This window comes from Pseudophryne corroboree, chromosome 1, assembly GCF_028390025.1.
Source record: "Pseudophryne corroboree isolate aPseCor3 chromosome 1, aPseCor3.hap2, whole genome shotgun sequence".
NCBI lineage: Eukaryota > Metazoa > Chordata > Amphibia > Anura > Myobatrachidae > Pseudophryne > Pseudophryne corroboree.
Genome location: NC_086444.1, coordinates 328,916,325 through 328,932,281, shown reverse-complemented (window position 1 = coordinate 328,932,281; position 15,957 = coordinate 328,916,325). Strand labels below are relative to the sequence as shown.

The following is a 15,957-nucleotide window of genomic DNA, read 5'->3' as shown; positions in this document are numbered from 1 at the left end:
TCACATTAATGATGTATATTTGGTACAGAACTGTGTAGTGGAACGCATGGCACAGCTTAGAGGAAATGTCTGTGGTGTGCCAAGCGGGATATATGGTGCGATGTGAGGATAGGTGTATGTGGTCACATCTGTCGTAGAAAGAGTATTTAGTGTGTCCTTCTTTCCCTGCACTTTGAAATGTAGGGCCTAAATCAAGGTTGATTGCAAAACATTTTCCTCTAATGGGCAAAACCATGCACACTGCAGGTGGGGCAGATATAACATGTGCAGAGAGAGTTAAATTTGGGTGGCGTGTGTTAAAACTGAAATCTAAATTGTAGTGTAAAAATAAAGCAGCCAGTATTTATCCTGCACAGAAACAAAATAATCCACCCAAATCTAACTCTCTCTGCACTTGTTATATCTGCCACACCTGCACTGCACATGGTTTTGCCCATTATAGGAAAATGCTGTTTTGCAATCAACCTTGAATTAGGCCCTTAGGCCATTATCCAATTACCCGCAATCCTTAAACATGAATAATTGTATTGCTGGGCGCTATCCTATTGTCCCTGAAGAGCCGGCGTGAGTCATGGCTTATCTGGGATTTTATTTTACCTGCCTGAGGTAGGTGAAACAAAATCCCAGGTAAGCGCCAGATTTTCAGGGGCGCAAACCTTAAAAACACAATTTCACTGAACCTGTGTATTTTCATGATAAAAAAAGATTTTTTTTTTACGGGCACCTTAATGTCCCTGGCTATGACGGCTACTAGCTCTGGGCTGCATGTGAGATCTCACGATGGTAGCAAGATCTTGCGCATGTCTAGAGGAGCCGGCTCATGGGGAGACACAGATGGAGGAGAGCCGAAGAGGACATAGGCATTTCTCTGATATGGTAACAAAATGCACTCCCATAACGGCTCTAGGTATAATAATATATTTTGCTGATACGATTGCAGTGGCGGATCCAGGGGGGGGGGGGGGGGGGGCACGTGGGCCCGTGCCCCCCCTGTCATGTCTGGCACTTAAAAAAAAAAACACCAACAGTCCCTTGAAAAAAGAAGCGGCGGAGCAGACAGTGCAGTTCACTGGCGCCCGCCGCGATAAACGGTCTAGTGGTGATGGCAGCAGTACTAATGAGTCAGACTGACTCATTACAGTACGCTGCAGCGGCGGCCAGTGTGTTAGCAGCTGGGAGCCAGTAGGAGGCGTGTCAGTGCAGCGGTGGATAGATTTCTGCTGGCTGGAGCGGCTTAGTGTCTGGCTGTTTTGAACGGGACCATCAGGAGAGACAACCCGCCTGTTGAAGCTGCTTGCGGCTCAGACGGAAGCTTCCCACCAGCGCTAACACATTCAGCCGCACAGAGAGAAGCCGCCAGACGATTTCAGGATACCATCCCGGTCTGCAGGTAGCGAATATCAGCTATTCAGACTGTGCATACCCGGGGACGCTCGGGCTGCACAAACTCCTCGTACCTGTAAATAGGTCCCTCACTATAAGCATAAGGGACAGAGTGAGTAAGATACCTGTGACCATTTGATTCTGATACACACAGATATTTGTACATAATTACTGGTGACTTTTGAATATAATTAGCCGGGTGCATTTAAGCTCAGAGGAAAATAGTCTTTATTGAACTCTTGGATCAACTTCTGTCAGTCTGGACATTTTTATAATTAAGCACACATAATGTATGTATGTAACTGTAGTAATGTGTGTATATATAGCCAGTTGGTGCTTCCCTCCCCTCTGTAGAATAACCCCCCCCCCACTATTGGCCTTCCATATGGAGGAGACCCCCTCACTGCTGCCCTACCCTCCATATACCCCTTCCCTCCTCCCACTGCTGCCCTCCCATATTGAGGAGACCCCCCTCACTGCTGCCCTACCCTCCATATCCCCCCTTCCTCCTCCTACTGCCCTTGTTGTGAGGCCACGCGCACCTTCATGGGACCGCATGCCAAAGGCGTGCACGAGGTGCCCCCCCTGTCATTTTTTCCTGGATCCGCCCCTGGAAGCACCAACTGGCTATATATACACATTACTACAGTTACATACATACATTATGTGTGCTTAATTATAAAAACGTCCAGACTGACAGAAGTTGATCCAAGAGTTCAATAAAGACTATTTTCCTCTGAGCTTAAATGCACCCGGCTAATTATATTCAAAAGTCACCAGTAATTATGTCCAAATATCTGTGTGTATCAGAATCAAATGGTCACAGGTATCTTACTCACTCTGTCCCTTATGCTTATAGTGAGGGACCTATTTACAGGTACGAGGAGTTTGTGCAGCCCGAGCGTCCCCGGGTATGCACAGTCTGAATAGCTGATATTCGCTACCTGCAGACCGGGACGGTATCCTGAAATCGGCTGGCGGCTTCTCTCTGTGCGGCTGAATGTGTTAGCGCTGGTGGGAAGCTTCCGTCTGAGCCGCAAGCAGCTTCAACAGGCGGGTTGTCTCTCCTGATGGTCTCGTTCAAAACAGCCAGACACTAAGCCGCTCCAGCCAGCAGAAATCTATCCACCGCTGCACTGACACGCCTCCCACTGGCTCCCAGCTGCTAACACACTGGCCGCCGCTGCAGCGTACTGTAATGAGTCAGTCTGACTCATTAGTACTGCTGCCATCGCCACTAGACCGTTTATCACGGCGGGCGCCAGTGAACTGCACTGTCTGCTCCGCCGCTTCTTTTTTCAAGGGACTGTTGGTGTGTTTTTTTTTAAGTGCCAGACATGACAGGGGGGGCACGGGCCCACGTGCCCCCCCCCCTGGATCCGCCACTGGGTGCTTCCCTCCCCTCTGTAGAATAACACCCCCCCCACTATTGGCCTTCCATATGGAGAAGACCCCCTCACTGCTGCCCTACCCTCCATATACCCCTTCCCTCCTCCCACTGCTGCCCTCCCATATGGAGGAGACCCCCCTCACTGCTGCCCTACCCTCCATATCCCCCCTTCCTCCTCCTACTGCCCTTGTTGTGAGGCCACGCGCACCTTCATGGGACCGCATGCCAAAGGCGTGCACAAGGTGCCCCCCCTGTCATTTTTTCCTGGATCCGCCCCTGTACGAGTGCCTGCTTCACCGCGATATTACGATGAAGCAGGACCTGCCAATTAGTGAAAGAAAAAAATAACTTTATACATATACCCCTTAGTCTGTTAGCGAAGACATAAAATACAGTTTGTCATAAAAAATTACATTGTCATAATACAAGTAATTTGATGTTTTACACATTGACCTGGTTATGATTCAGTATAACAACCTGTGCTCCTGGCAACGTTTGTTAGAGCTGATGCCCAGTAACTTCCAATGAGAATAGCATGACCTCAGCATCAATATCCTTGTAGCAAGCAGAGGTTGTGCTCACACACTAAAAATGCTCTTACCTTTAATGACACTAACTGCAGTTTTGCTCCAGAGCTGTTTCTAAGGTTACTTGAATTGTCCCATTGGTGCCGGAGAAAATCTTTCAAACAGGTGCTTCTCCGACTTGCAGAAATTGATCCAAGTTAGATGTGGCACAGATATATTATGTATTTCTTTTCTGTGCTGACATGACATTATCTCTTCACTTTTAATAGGAAAATACCATATTTTAGCTGAATTTATTTCAATATAAAAAGCCAGTGTGCAACAAATTTGGATATCCCAATTCATTATCTGTAGTATTTTCTATTTACAATTGTAAAGTAAAACCAAAAGCAATTGTTGCCCCTAATGCAACTGCATCTCTCAAAATGATTTTGAATTATGTAAAAAATAGCAAAATGCAATGTCCACTGAACCATAGTATGCAATACTTACATTTTTACCAGTATACTGTGTGTGTGTGTGTGTGTGTGTGTGTGTGTGTGTGTGTGTGTGTGTGTGTGTGTGTATGTATATATATATATATATATATATATATATATGTATTTGCAGAAGAAGCCGGCACTCAATATTCGTAAGTGGTATTCGCCTTGGTGCCCTCCTCAAACGCCTTGCAGCGAGTGGTGTATAGCATATAAACGGCGGCACTCCAAGGACTTATTAGTTGCTGAACGAAAGTTTAGTTAATAAACTGAAACGTTAACAGCATCGCATGGTGTTTGTCACCTACATTTATTGCAACTAATAAGTCCTTGGAGTGCCGCCGTTTATATGCTATATATATAAATATATATATATATATATATATATTAACAATGAAGGCGCTATATCAAGTGTAGGTATAATATCATACACCATAAAACATATGTCTTTTCAAGTACGGTCTGTGTGTCCAATATACCACCTATGTCCTGTTTGCTCCCGTGTAGTATAGTGATAACTAGGCCCAGGATTTTTAGGATCTAAAAAACTAAAATTAGGTTTTTCAATCCATGTTTTAGGATTTTATAGGTTTTAAAAATTTTAATTTAATAATTTATACATTGTATGAAAAGAAAGCAAAACCACACAACATATCAGTATGTTTGAAACACTGTACTTTTATTATATATGAATTACATATGAAAACTACTCAATCCAAATACTTATCATGAGACTTAACAATGAAAGCAATATACAGTTCTATTATGTGTGAAACTGTGCTGTATATGAAAACTACTAATTTGAAACTTCTCTCATGAGACTTAACAATGAAATGCAATATACCATTACACATGTGTCCATTTACATTGTTGCTGTGGGAGGCTGTGTAGTACAGCCTCCTGCAGCCACAGTTCCCCCATTGTCAGCTATTGTTCGTGGCTAGCTCTCTTACGCCAGCATCTTTTCCATGCAAAACTAATGGGTAGTGGGAAATTGTGCTCCCAATACCCCTGTTATATAACCTGTACCGGCTTACTCTATGAATGAGTAGCAGGACCACTGCTGCCCGCTACTTTGTCTGGCTTCCATCGCTTGTTGTCCTGTGCTGCTAGCGGGAGCATGCGTGCTGCTGCTCCTGCTTTAATACGCTATGTCGCGATGATATACTGTATAAGTGCACATCTGTATGTGTGAAACACTGTGCCGTATATAAAAACTACTCATTTGAAAGCCCTATGTTAGAACATTCCTACTCCTAACATGACACTGAACAATGAAATGCTTTGACAGATGTTCAGGAATAGAACCTCATCTGTCTTCTGTTGAAATGTGCTTGAATGCGCTAAAACTGGGCTTCACGTCACATGAGGTAAGTGGTGCCAATTTAATGGCCGATATTTCCATAGGAGTCCAAGGAAGTGTTTCTCGCACTCTCTTGCCACTGAGAACGACCCACTTTTTCAGTCTTCTTGAAATCGGAATTGCGTGCCAGCACAGCCTCCACCTTCGGCTATAGATACCCCAACTGGTCCAGGAACCACTTTGTTTCTCACTTCCTGCATGACCTGAAGCACTTCTGTCATTGGGAGAGTTGCTTCTTCTACCTTCTTTACAGTACAGTACAGTATGGGTAAATTTACTAAGGTGGGAGTTGTTTAGAACTGGTGATGTTGCTCATAGCAACCAATTACATTCTACTCAACATTTATCTAGCTGCTTCTAGAAGATAATAGATATAATCTGATTAGTTGCTATGGACAACATCACCAGTTCTAAAAAACTCCCAACATAGTAAATGTACCCCTATGAGTCTGGCCACACACATATGCAAATGTGACAACGCCACCATGGTGGACAGTAGGTTCAATACCCCCAAATCAGAAATCAAATCACACAGGGTACTGCTGGAACTGCCTGCCTTCTGTGTCCACACATTTCCACAGTAAATTTATATACTTTAAACTTAACTAACAGAATAAAGTCTTTTTAGGTTGTTACAGTCGAAATAGGTCATTTTAGGTATGAACACCCAGATTAGGTCATTTTAGGTCCTGTAGAAATTTAGTATGTTACTCCCTGGTACATAAAACATAAAAGGAAACTGAAGTTTTGAATGTAATGGGAAAGGATTAGAATAGGTTAAAACCTAAGAATCCTGGGCTTAGTGATAATGATAGCCTCGTACCAAAACAATATAATGAATGGCTTATCTGTGAATCTTTTAGTGTCATTGATCCTCCCAAAGTTGCTTTCAGCTGGATATATTTTAGATATACCTCAAAAGAAGGTAAATCATATAGCGTGATATTGTTTGACCAATTATATTTTATGCTTAAAAACAGGTAACACACTCACAATAACACCACTTCTGCTGTACTCCTCGTGCCAACAAGAGAGGGACAGAGGGCAATGCCAGAGATCAGTTCTTATGTCGCTGTAGTCCCTAATGCATTTGCCAATAATGGGCAGCGCTGCTTGCTATGAACATATATATATATATATATATATATATATATATATAAACCCAATGGCTTGGGCTGCTGATCAGTCTTAAAGCGCAACAATCTGCACTGCAGTACAAAAGCACCTATCTCAAAAATGGAAACAGACTCCACCTCTTTAGAAGGGGACACTTATTTTTAAAGGCTTAACTTAATGCTACATTAAATGCAAATACAAAAAAGCAATGCCTCAAGCATGAAGAAACTACTTCATCCAGCAACAAAATGATATGCAATAAAAGCCGCAAATTAATGAGACACCTAATATCCAGGAGCACTGGATTCATCCTTGCCCTATCCTTAAGGGGTCTTCACCACCAACTGCCAACTGCCAAAAAAACTGCCTAAATAATATATACCCACAGGGGACTTAGAAGCCACTACCCTGGAACATCCCTGAATGTAATACTTCCAAATGAATGCAGACATAACCAGAAGACCACTTTCACTTGATACACCACAAAAGTCCTAAAAGCAGGAAGTTCCTGGAGAGACCCTCCCAGTCCGAATTTACAAGTCTTGGAGCAGTTTACTAGGAACCCTCTAAACGCGCCCCAAACCTACCCTTTCCACTGCATCTGCAAATTCAACTTTTGGGGGACACCCAGAGGGGAAAACCATTAAAGAATCTCAATAATGACCCCTAGACTCTGAGGAGAGGTAAATAAAAAAGTCTTGCCAATGGACCCACTCAAGCTTATGACGAAAAACCCTTCCCATAGGGATACAATCACAATTAAGCAAGCCAAGTAGTGACTGCACATGCAGCCAAAGCAGAGGTCATGGCTGCCTACAAGTGCCCCACCTTGTCTGAGGACAGCTTGCAACAACAGGCAATGGCATTGATGTTGATAGTCCGGTAAGAAAGCCTAGTGGCAGGCCTCTCGATGATATCTCCTGCAATAGGAACACCAAAGTGACCAAACAGAACTTGAACTGAGACAAGCATGGTGCCAGGCCAGCGAGAAATAAGTTATCGAGCCCTACCCTGTGCTCTCCAGTAGTCATCAACAATGCACCAGTGGAGAAAACTAGTAAAGCGCTCAAAAAATGCATCCTGGAGATGAGAAGCCATCATGCGGTCTGGGTACGTGTCCACCCAGGGAAATGGCACTTCATCTCGGACAGCCAAAGGTACCCTACAGCAGAAGGATGGGTGCAAACTTTTGTGGGAATTAATTCATTACACTAGAGAGAGAGAGGTTTCAGAAACTGCACTACTATCCCATAGTGCAGGAGCTGTTATGAAATGCAAAGCAATTGCCAATACCCATGCCCACGAAGGTTGCACGTGAACTCATGGGGTGACAAAACAAAGGAGAGTCTGAGGGAGGATGTTGCAGCTGCATAAGCTCCAACTACACCTTCACGTCCTTGCATCCTTGCACCCTAGACTAAGTGTGTACAAACCATCCTACCAAACCTGACCCCTGCTGTTCTAAACAGGCTATGAATAAGATGTAAAGCCCAAACAGCATTGTCCTAGATCGCATACCATAAAGACGAAAGCCCTGCCTAACCAATTATGGTCAGAGTTCTCACTAACACCTCATTTAGCTTGTGCCACCTTAAGGGCCTTCTTCCATTTAGCTGTGATCCCAAACATGTCCATGAAACTGCCAGTATTAATCTTGTACCAAGCCTGCTGGTACAAAACACAGAGCACTGATGTATTATCACAGGGCACTGCATCCCCCGCAGCAAGAGAGGAGATAGCCAAATAGAGGGAGCCAAAACAATGCCATTGTGGCCGTGGACATGACTCCCACCATTTGAGTACTTTGGGAAAGTACTGGAATGGAAATAAGAGGGATCACTAGAAGATAACAACCGGGAAGAAGACAAGAAGCAGCTGAAGACGTGTCAGGCAGGCGAGCAGGGGTGGCTGACAACACAGTGATTGTAGTCATACAGTAATTCTCAAGACCTGGCTCTGTGTCAGTGTTTACTCTCCATCAGTGTAAATGCTTCTCTTTGTACTCCAAGTATTTGAGATAAGGGAAAATACAACCTATTTGCACATAGTCTAATTTAAAATGTTAAATACATATGTGTTTTTTTTTTTTAAATCTTCTTTTCTATAGTGGTCAAGAGCAGAATGTAATTTAATGAATACAGCTCACAGCTCACAACATTCAATGTTGGTAATGTGAATATATTCTACCCAACCCCTGCTCTGGTCCACCTACGCTACAGTATATGCATCTCTAACTGAACTATACCTCTCTCTCATTAGACAACACTCTTTTGTACACTGAAAATAGGGCATCACAGCAAACCTTCTGGTCATTAGGAAAATGTTTCTTAATAACTATCAGTATTTTATAAATTGATGCCATAAAATAGCTTATTATTATAAAAGTCTGGTTCATGAATTGGTGTGTAGTTTCAGTGAAGCGTGTGATAAAATGAGTATGTAAGGTGAATGTAAAACAGAGGAGTGTGGTTATACTGACATAGTAATGCTGTGCATGAATAGAGGCAGGATTATTTCCTTTTGTGTCAACTTGTAAAAAAAATATAATACAAAAGGATCCAAAGCATCCACAGTATGTAATTGATGTATACATTTAGTAATCATGGGAATTTAATGTAACCCTACAGTATTTTTGCAGTGTGAAATTAGTAGCTTTATGATTGGTATTAAAAGCAGTGTGAGAAGAGCCTATAACAAGTAATATAATTTTAATACCTTTTGACACAGAGGCTTCTATTTCTCTGATAGAGACAGTTTTAAGCTTAAAATGTCTCTATGTATTTGTTACACAAGGCTCTGTTCTGGGCTCTCCACACCCCTTCACTTGGTCAACTCAAATGCTGTTTGTCTTTCCAGTACCACCAACAAATGTACTCTCTTTTATTAATATATCTTCTATTTTTCTATCCAGCATTTACAACTGTCACTCTGCCATCTCCACCTCTCCAACTCCATAATTTCTCTTCTAGATCACTGCAGCCTTCTGCTAGCTGACCTTAGCCACTACTATACTGTATGTCCCTCTTAGAGTCCATCTGAAATACTGCAGCAATCTTTTTCTCTTGCAGCTCTCTACCCCTGCTACACTATTTTGTCAAATCTTCCTATAGCACCACATCTCTGTTAGGAACTGATTCGAGATACCCAACCTCAATTTAAAAGCCCCTTTCATACATATATTTACACAAATCTTGTCCTAACAATTCTCACATGACTTATATTTTCAGGAAGGCATACTATTCTGGTGTTTGCATAGTCAAACACAGTGTCATTTATCACTTTTCATCAGCTAAACATTTGCCTTACTAGTATATTGTGCTAATTAGCCATAGTATTCCTTTAGAGGCAGTCTAAGGTCAGCTGTACTTTCAAATAGACAAACTGTTCATAAGGGTGGTCTTCTGTATGCCGAATGTCGGGATACCGGCGCACAGTATACCGGCGCCAGAATCCCGACACCCGGCATACGACAACTATTCTCCCTCGTGGGAGTCAACGACCCCCCTGGTGGGAGAATAAAATAGTGTGGCGCGCGTAGCGCGCCACCGTGCCCGCAACGTGGTGAGCGCAGCAAGCCCGCAAGGGGCTCCTTTGCGCTCGCCACGCTGTCGGTATGCCGGCGGTCGGGCTCCCGGCGCCGGTATGCTGGTCGCCGGGAGCCCGAGCGCCGGCATACTGTACGACACCCGTTCATAACACTATTTGAAAATTAACAGTTTAACAACATCAATAAATAGGTATTTGAACTTTTAACTATAACAATTGCAAATTTATTACACTCTTAGCCTTAATAATTTTCGTTTTATTTCAAACACACCATGTACCACAAATTGCTTTCCTTCATAGCACTCCGTGTTATATTTCCCAAGGCAGTTACATCTTTCACTCTCCCTACAACTCACCCTTCTTTACACATTGACTCCTCAATTATCTAATCCCCTCTTATTAACACTAATGAGCTTTTTACTTATCTTTATTCTTTGCATTGACATTAACATCCATTACCTGTCAACATGAAAAATATTCACAAATCTCCTTCAACTATATTTATCTCTCTCTCTCCTGCTTCTATTATCTGGTCACAAATCATCAAATCCTGGCCCCAACCACTTGCCCTACTCACATTTAGCAGATACTCATAAACATCACATCTTACATCACCTTGCAAATCACTAAAATGTGCATGTGGAATGCATTGTCTGTTTGTAAAAAATGAACATCCATCCATGACTTCTTCATCTGTTACAACCTCTATCTGCTAACTATAACAGTAACTTGGCTCACACAATCAGAAGCAGCACTGCCACATAGTGGTCTCCACATCAAACACACCTCCAGGCCTGGTAACAGTAAAGGAGGTGGAGTTGGAATATTACTGTCCCACTTTTTAATATACAGATGTAGACATGCTCATCATGGCTGGGAAGAGGCCTCATGTGCACTCCCGGTTTGGCTAGGCGCAACCTTGCCAGGCCAAACCAGGCTGCAACTACTGCCACTCCAATGTAAAGTAAATTTAGCTGTGAATGCGATTAAGATGCACCAGCACATTGGCCATGCATATGCATCACAGCAAACGAGTTGCACCCATGCCTAAGCAAAGCCATGATGAGTGTGGCTACATCTGTAGACAGTTCTACCACAGATTCCATCATTCACATTAGCATCATTTGAAGTACATTCTATCAGGATTTTCAGTCCTTTTTCTCTGCATGTTGCAGCTATCTATAGCCCACCTGGGAAACCCACCCAATTTCTGGAAGATTTTTCTGCCTAGCTCCCTCATTTCCTATCCTCTGACATCTCCACCATCATCATATGTAATTTCAATATCTCAATTGATATTCCACTATCTCTTCATGCCTCCAAACTACTCATTCAAACCTTCTCTCTCAGCCTAAGTGTCGACATCATAAGTGTTGACATTGAGTGATGACATTATTATGAATATTGTTATTGTTACTCTTTAGACTACATCCTGTTCACAACTATCAACTATTATCCATGATGAAATTTTACTTGTGACTGGAAACTAAACAGTAGGTCTGTTAGATATCACTTGGCCAGAAGCAGCTGATACTATTAGGATCGTTGCTCAAGAGATCAGCTACCTGAGAGTGATAACTGTTAGAAAGCATGTCACGTGGGATCTGTATCCCTAAGACCCACTCTTGAAATGATAAGTACTTACTAATTTATTATTGATCCAAAATTAATCTCCTTGAGAAACAATAATGTATCATATAGTTGCTGCAACTTACTAAAAACTGTAATACACAGATGGCCTTATTTAGGTATAAATTAATTGACTTCTTTACTCTGGAAAGTTATGTAATATTTATTACCAATAATGAAACCAAATACTTGTCATGTTTCCACTGTTTAATATTGTATCTAGACAGAAAACAAATTTGAATGTGTTTTTTTTGTTGTCTAAGAATACATGTTCTGCTTTAAAATAAATAAATAAAATAAACAGCTCTTTACTTAACATGACTACAGTAAATGGCTTGAGCATATAGACACTTAAATAAAATAGAGGAAGGGAAGTACTGTATCACTGTTTCTTGTTTTTCCTTTTGTTTTCTCGTAAATGTGAAGCTATACACAAGCTTCATTAACAGCTGCAGCCTATTCCCCCTAGAGAGCAAACATCAATTATCATTTCTTTTTTTATAACTGTAAACTTTATTTCATTTGGAAATACTCCATGAATGTAGACAATTAGTGTGTATTGTTAGCAAATAGTGTTTTAGCTATATCATAATAAGTAATTATGGGGTTGTTAATGGAAACTGAAATCACACAACATGCTCAGTTACGTCCTAATCGGTTAAGTTTCTAGTTTCAGCTTTAACCTTTTGGTCCCTCATTTCTTAGTGACCTTTTGCTGGTTTTACAAACAAATGATTTGGACTTTATATCCCTGGCTTTTATCACACTAAACCTAGCTCATAACATGAAGTGACTTCGATTTTTTTCACTGTTAGATCTCCAAAGAATAGATTAGAGTGCATGCTTTTATTGTAAAATACCCTCTCTACCGGCAGGGAAAGTTCAGGGTAACTGTACATTCAGCCATGTGTAAAGGATGTTCTGTTTGTGATTTGTGTGCTACAGGCATCACACTTTATGGAAAAGTCATGGACTGTAGCAAATAGCAATTAGCTCATATTAGAGTTTTTCAAACTAAGCCTTTCATAACTGCATTGATTTTGAAATTGCTTTATTGTCCATACACGGTGTATCTGTTATGACAGTATGTTTTATACATCAACTAGTTACCATCCCATCAAAATGAAGGAACATAACAGAAATGTCAGCACCGGTGCCTGTGCACACACGAACGGAACAACACTCAAATCCGTTGGGTGCCATCTAGTGGCTGCTGGCACGCAAAACATTTGAACTCCCCCCACAGAGATGAGGAGCAATGTCAGCAACATTTTTGTTTGCAATATTTTCACATTTATATATTTAACCATCTTCCACAAATCTTTATTAATAATGATTGCTTTTAGTTTTCTTGAAGAATTTCTTAGCGCTAGCGGCCAAAGGTTTGCCATTTACTGTGACCTTTGCATACGTTGTTCCATCAATGTAGTGTTCAGGTATAAAGAATTGTTGCGCCGCAAGGTCTATCAAAACTGCAATGTTCCATAGTATTTACTGCTTCTTACAAGAATCTGTGATGTCTCTGGTAATTTCTGAAGCATATGGAGCAAAGTTTCTTAATGCAGCTGTTACACTGAAATATTTTTGACATTATTTTCCTCGTTCACCCTGCGGATGTGATACTTTCTTACAGATTAGTGCAGAGCCTTAATTACCCGCAGTCTGTCCATATGTTCAAAATTATGATGTCACTGCATACATTTGTACATATGCCTGGCTGTACAATGTTACATACCAGTGTAGTAAATGCTGGCAGATCAACATTACCAAGAAAAAATGATGAACACTGTCTTTTAACCAGTTAGCAGGCTAATATTTTTTCCAAAAACAGCTCAGAAATTGTTGAGTTTTATTATGATTGAATAAGGTCACAAACATCTATTTAAAACCTATTCAACATGATTTTAATAAAAAAAAATGAACAGAGCATACCATAAAAATAGCATTTATATTAAAATGCATGCATTTGAAGACTGTAGCCTGTATTCAGATCTTGAACTGTCCGGTCCTGGCAGCAAGATTGGCAAGATGAGGCAGAGCTGGTGCTGGGGGGATCTGATACCCCACTACAAAATATCAATTTGCAAGTGGTGATTGTAGTAGTAAGGACTGGGTGGGATCAAATACATGGGTGATCCTGCACCAGTCAGAGATCAATGGTATTGAATTAAATAGGGAAACCAAAATCGACAATTGAAGGAGAGAAGGAATCCTCTGTTGTAGTCAAGTTGGTGGTGCACCCAGAGTCAGTGTTTATAACTATGTCAAAAGGGGAGGAAAATAAGCCTCTTGTGTGGGTGCACTCTTATAATGGATCAGAGAGGATTGATAGGTAAGTATATAAAAATATGGTTTTATTAACTATATTTAAAAATGGATAAATGTATCCAACAAATCAAACAACACTGAAGTCAAATAATAAACAGTATAAGGTTCAAACAGTTCAAGAGATTCCAAAAATTGTGGTCCAAAATGGGACAATCAGTTTATTTGTGATTTATTGGACACACAATAATAGATTGAGTGGATAAAACTATGGTTTTATTTAGTATATTAAAAAAGGATAACTATATCCAACAACACAAACAGCACTGAAGACAAATAGTGAACAATATAAAGTTCAAAAATTCAAAAAATTCAAAGATTGTAGTCCAATACACCTGACAGGTCTGTCAATTTATTTGTGATTTTTTTTGGACACAACACAATAGATTATTAATTAAGATTAATTATAGGTCAATGCTATAAAAACTCACCAGTGTATACCCCTGAGGTTGTTTAACAGTTTGCTGCCCTGTAAGAGGTGTTACTAATTAAATTACCTATGAGTTTTCTGCAAGGTTCTTATCGTGTTAAATTAATGTTGGCAAGTGTCAAGAAGTGTCACCAAAAGTGCTAGATTAGGACCAATGTAACAGATAATAGATTGGCAATAAATCTGAGAAGAAACATTAGTGGTGAATCTGCTGTCAATGTTAGGCACAGAGTATCCTGGTCACTCTAGGTTCTACTAACCTTGGTATTCTCAGGAGGTCTCCCATCCAAGTACTGACCAAGCCCAACACTGCTTAGCTTCCAAGATTGAACAGGTTCAGGCATCTACAGTGTGGTATGATAGTAGATCCCCCTAGGTGGAGTTAGTAGTAGTTACTGTACACATGGAAGATGGGGGAGGTAGTGTGGTGATGGTAATGGTAGTAGGCAGGGTTGCCTTTATAAATCACCCTTACCTCCTACCCTATATAGCCATAATTAACCCCCCTCCCTTCCAATCCTGTAAAGCCATAATAGTGCTCTCCTCCCCTGTATATCCATAATTAAGGACCCTGTTCCCTTAGCCCCTGTACATCCATTACTGTGCTCCATCTCCTCCACCCCTATATAGCCATATGTCCCCCTTTCCTCGTTATAGCCATGTTTTTCCACCCTTCCCACTCCATGTGTTTTGCCGTTTACTCACTCCCACAGTAGTTAATTAACCTGCTTTCTTCTTGTGTTACTCTTGGCAGCTCTGCTCCTCCTATAGTGTTCACCCTCTGCAGTCTGCAGCCATGGGTCTCCTCTACACTAGCTGGTAGGAAAGCATCCAGGCTACATTCCAACATCATGACATCATGTCTATGCGGCTGCAGTTGAGTTTCACAACCGCTGTCATCATGTCCGTAACAAGGGTGGGGTGAGTGGTGCTCAGTCCACAATGCAAATGCCCTGTAGGCAGAGAACCAACCACCCCAAAATGCTGAGCGGCAGCTGCTATGTACTAATGTACACCTATTTTAATCTCAGTTCCAGGACAAGGCTAATTCTATGTGCAATGCGCTGTCCACTCCTGTCTAAGCTGAATGATCTCCACCTCACTCGGCTCCAAAGTCCCAGAGTGTCTGAATGGAAAGGAGAGATGTCTCAGACAGACAGAACCCTCATCAGTCACTGGGCGAAAGGAGAAAGTCAGGGGAGCCAGATGTGCACACAGTATATGAGCACAAGAGTTTATATTGGCATTATACAAAGAAACAGAAGTATATACTACTGGAAATTTTGTGAATTTTGATCAGAGATGTGCAGAAAAGATAGGCAGGTGAGGCACTGCCTCACCTGCCAGAGACTTGTTACTCCAGAGTTTTGACTACAAAAATTATTTAAATTACAGTATGCAAAGAAGATATTTCAAACATATTCTTTGTAATTTTCATATACTTTATACAGTCAAAACTCTGGCACAAACTTTAGAATGACAGGAAAGGCTCTGCCTCACCTACCTTAAATCACCACACGTCCCTGGTCTCTGCTTTGTCCAATGTGTATAATAGGCTTTACCTGGCATAATGTGTATAAGGCTATACCTGGTGTATTGTGTATAAGGGGCTCTACCTGGTGTAATGTCTTGTGGTGTAACATACTGTATAAGGGGTACTACTGTGGTGTAATTTGAATAATGGACACTACTGTATGATGTAATTTGAATTGTTACTATTCGATGGCCACATCCCTTCCACATGATGCCACACCCATATATTTTTTGCC

General features: G+C 41.4%; 1 protein-coding gene and 1 pseudogene across 2 annotated transcripts in view; one reads left to right on the top strand and one right to left on the bottom strand.

Annotated features, from left to right (window-relative positions):
• LOC135068640 (transmembrane protein 132D-like) overlaps window positions 1-15,957 on the top strand; it is a 1,425,735-nt gene that overhangs the window by 642,668 nt on the left and 767,110 nt on the right. The gene's annotated exons all lie outside the window — the stretch shown is intronic.
• Window positions 14,438-14,556, bottom strand: LOC134944833 (5S ribosomal RNA; annotated as a pseudogene).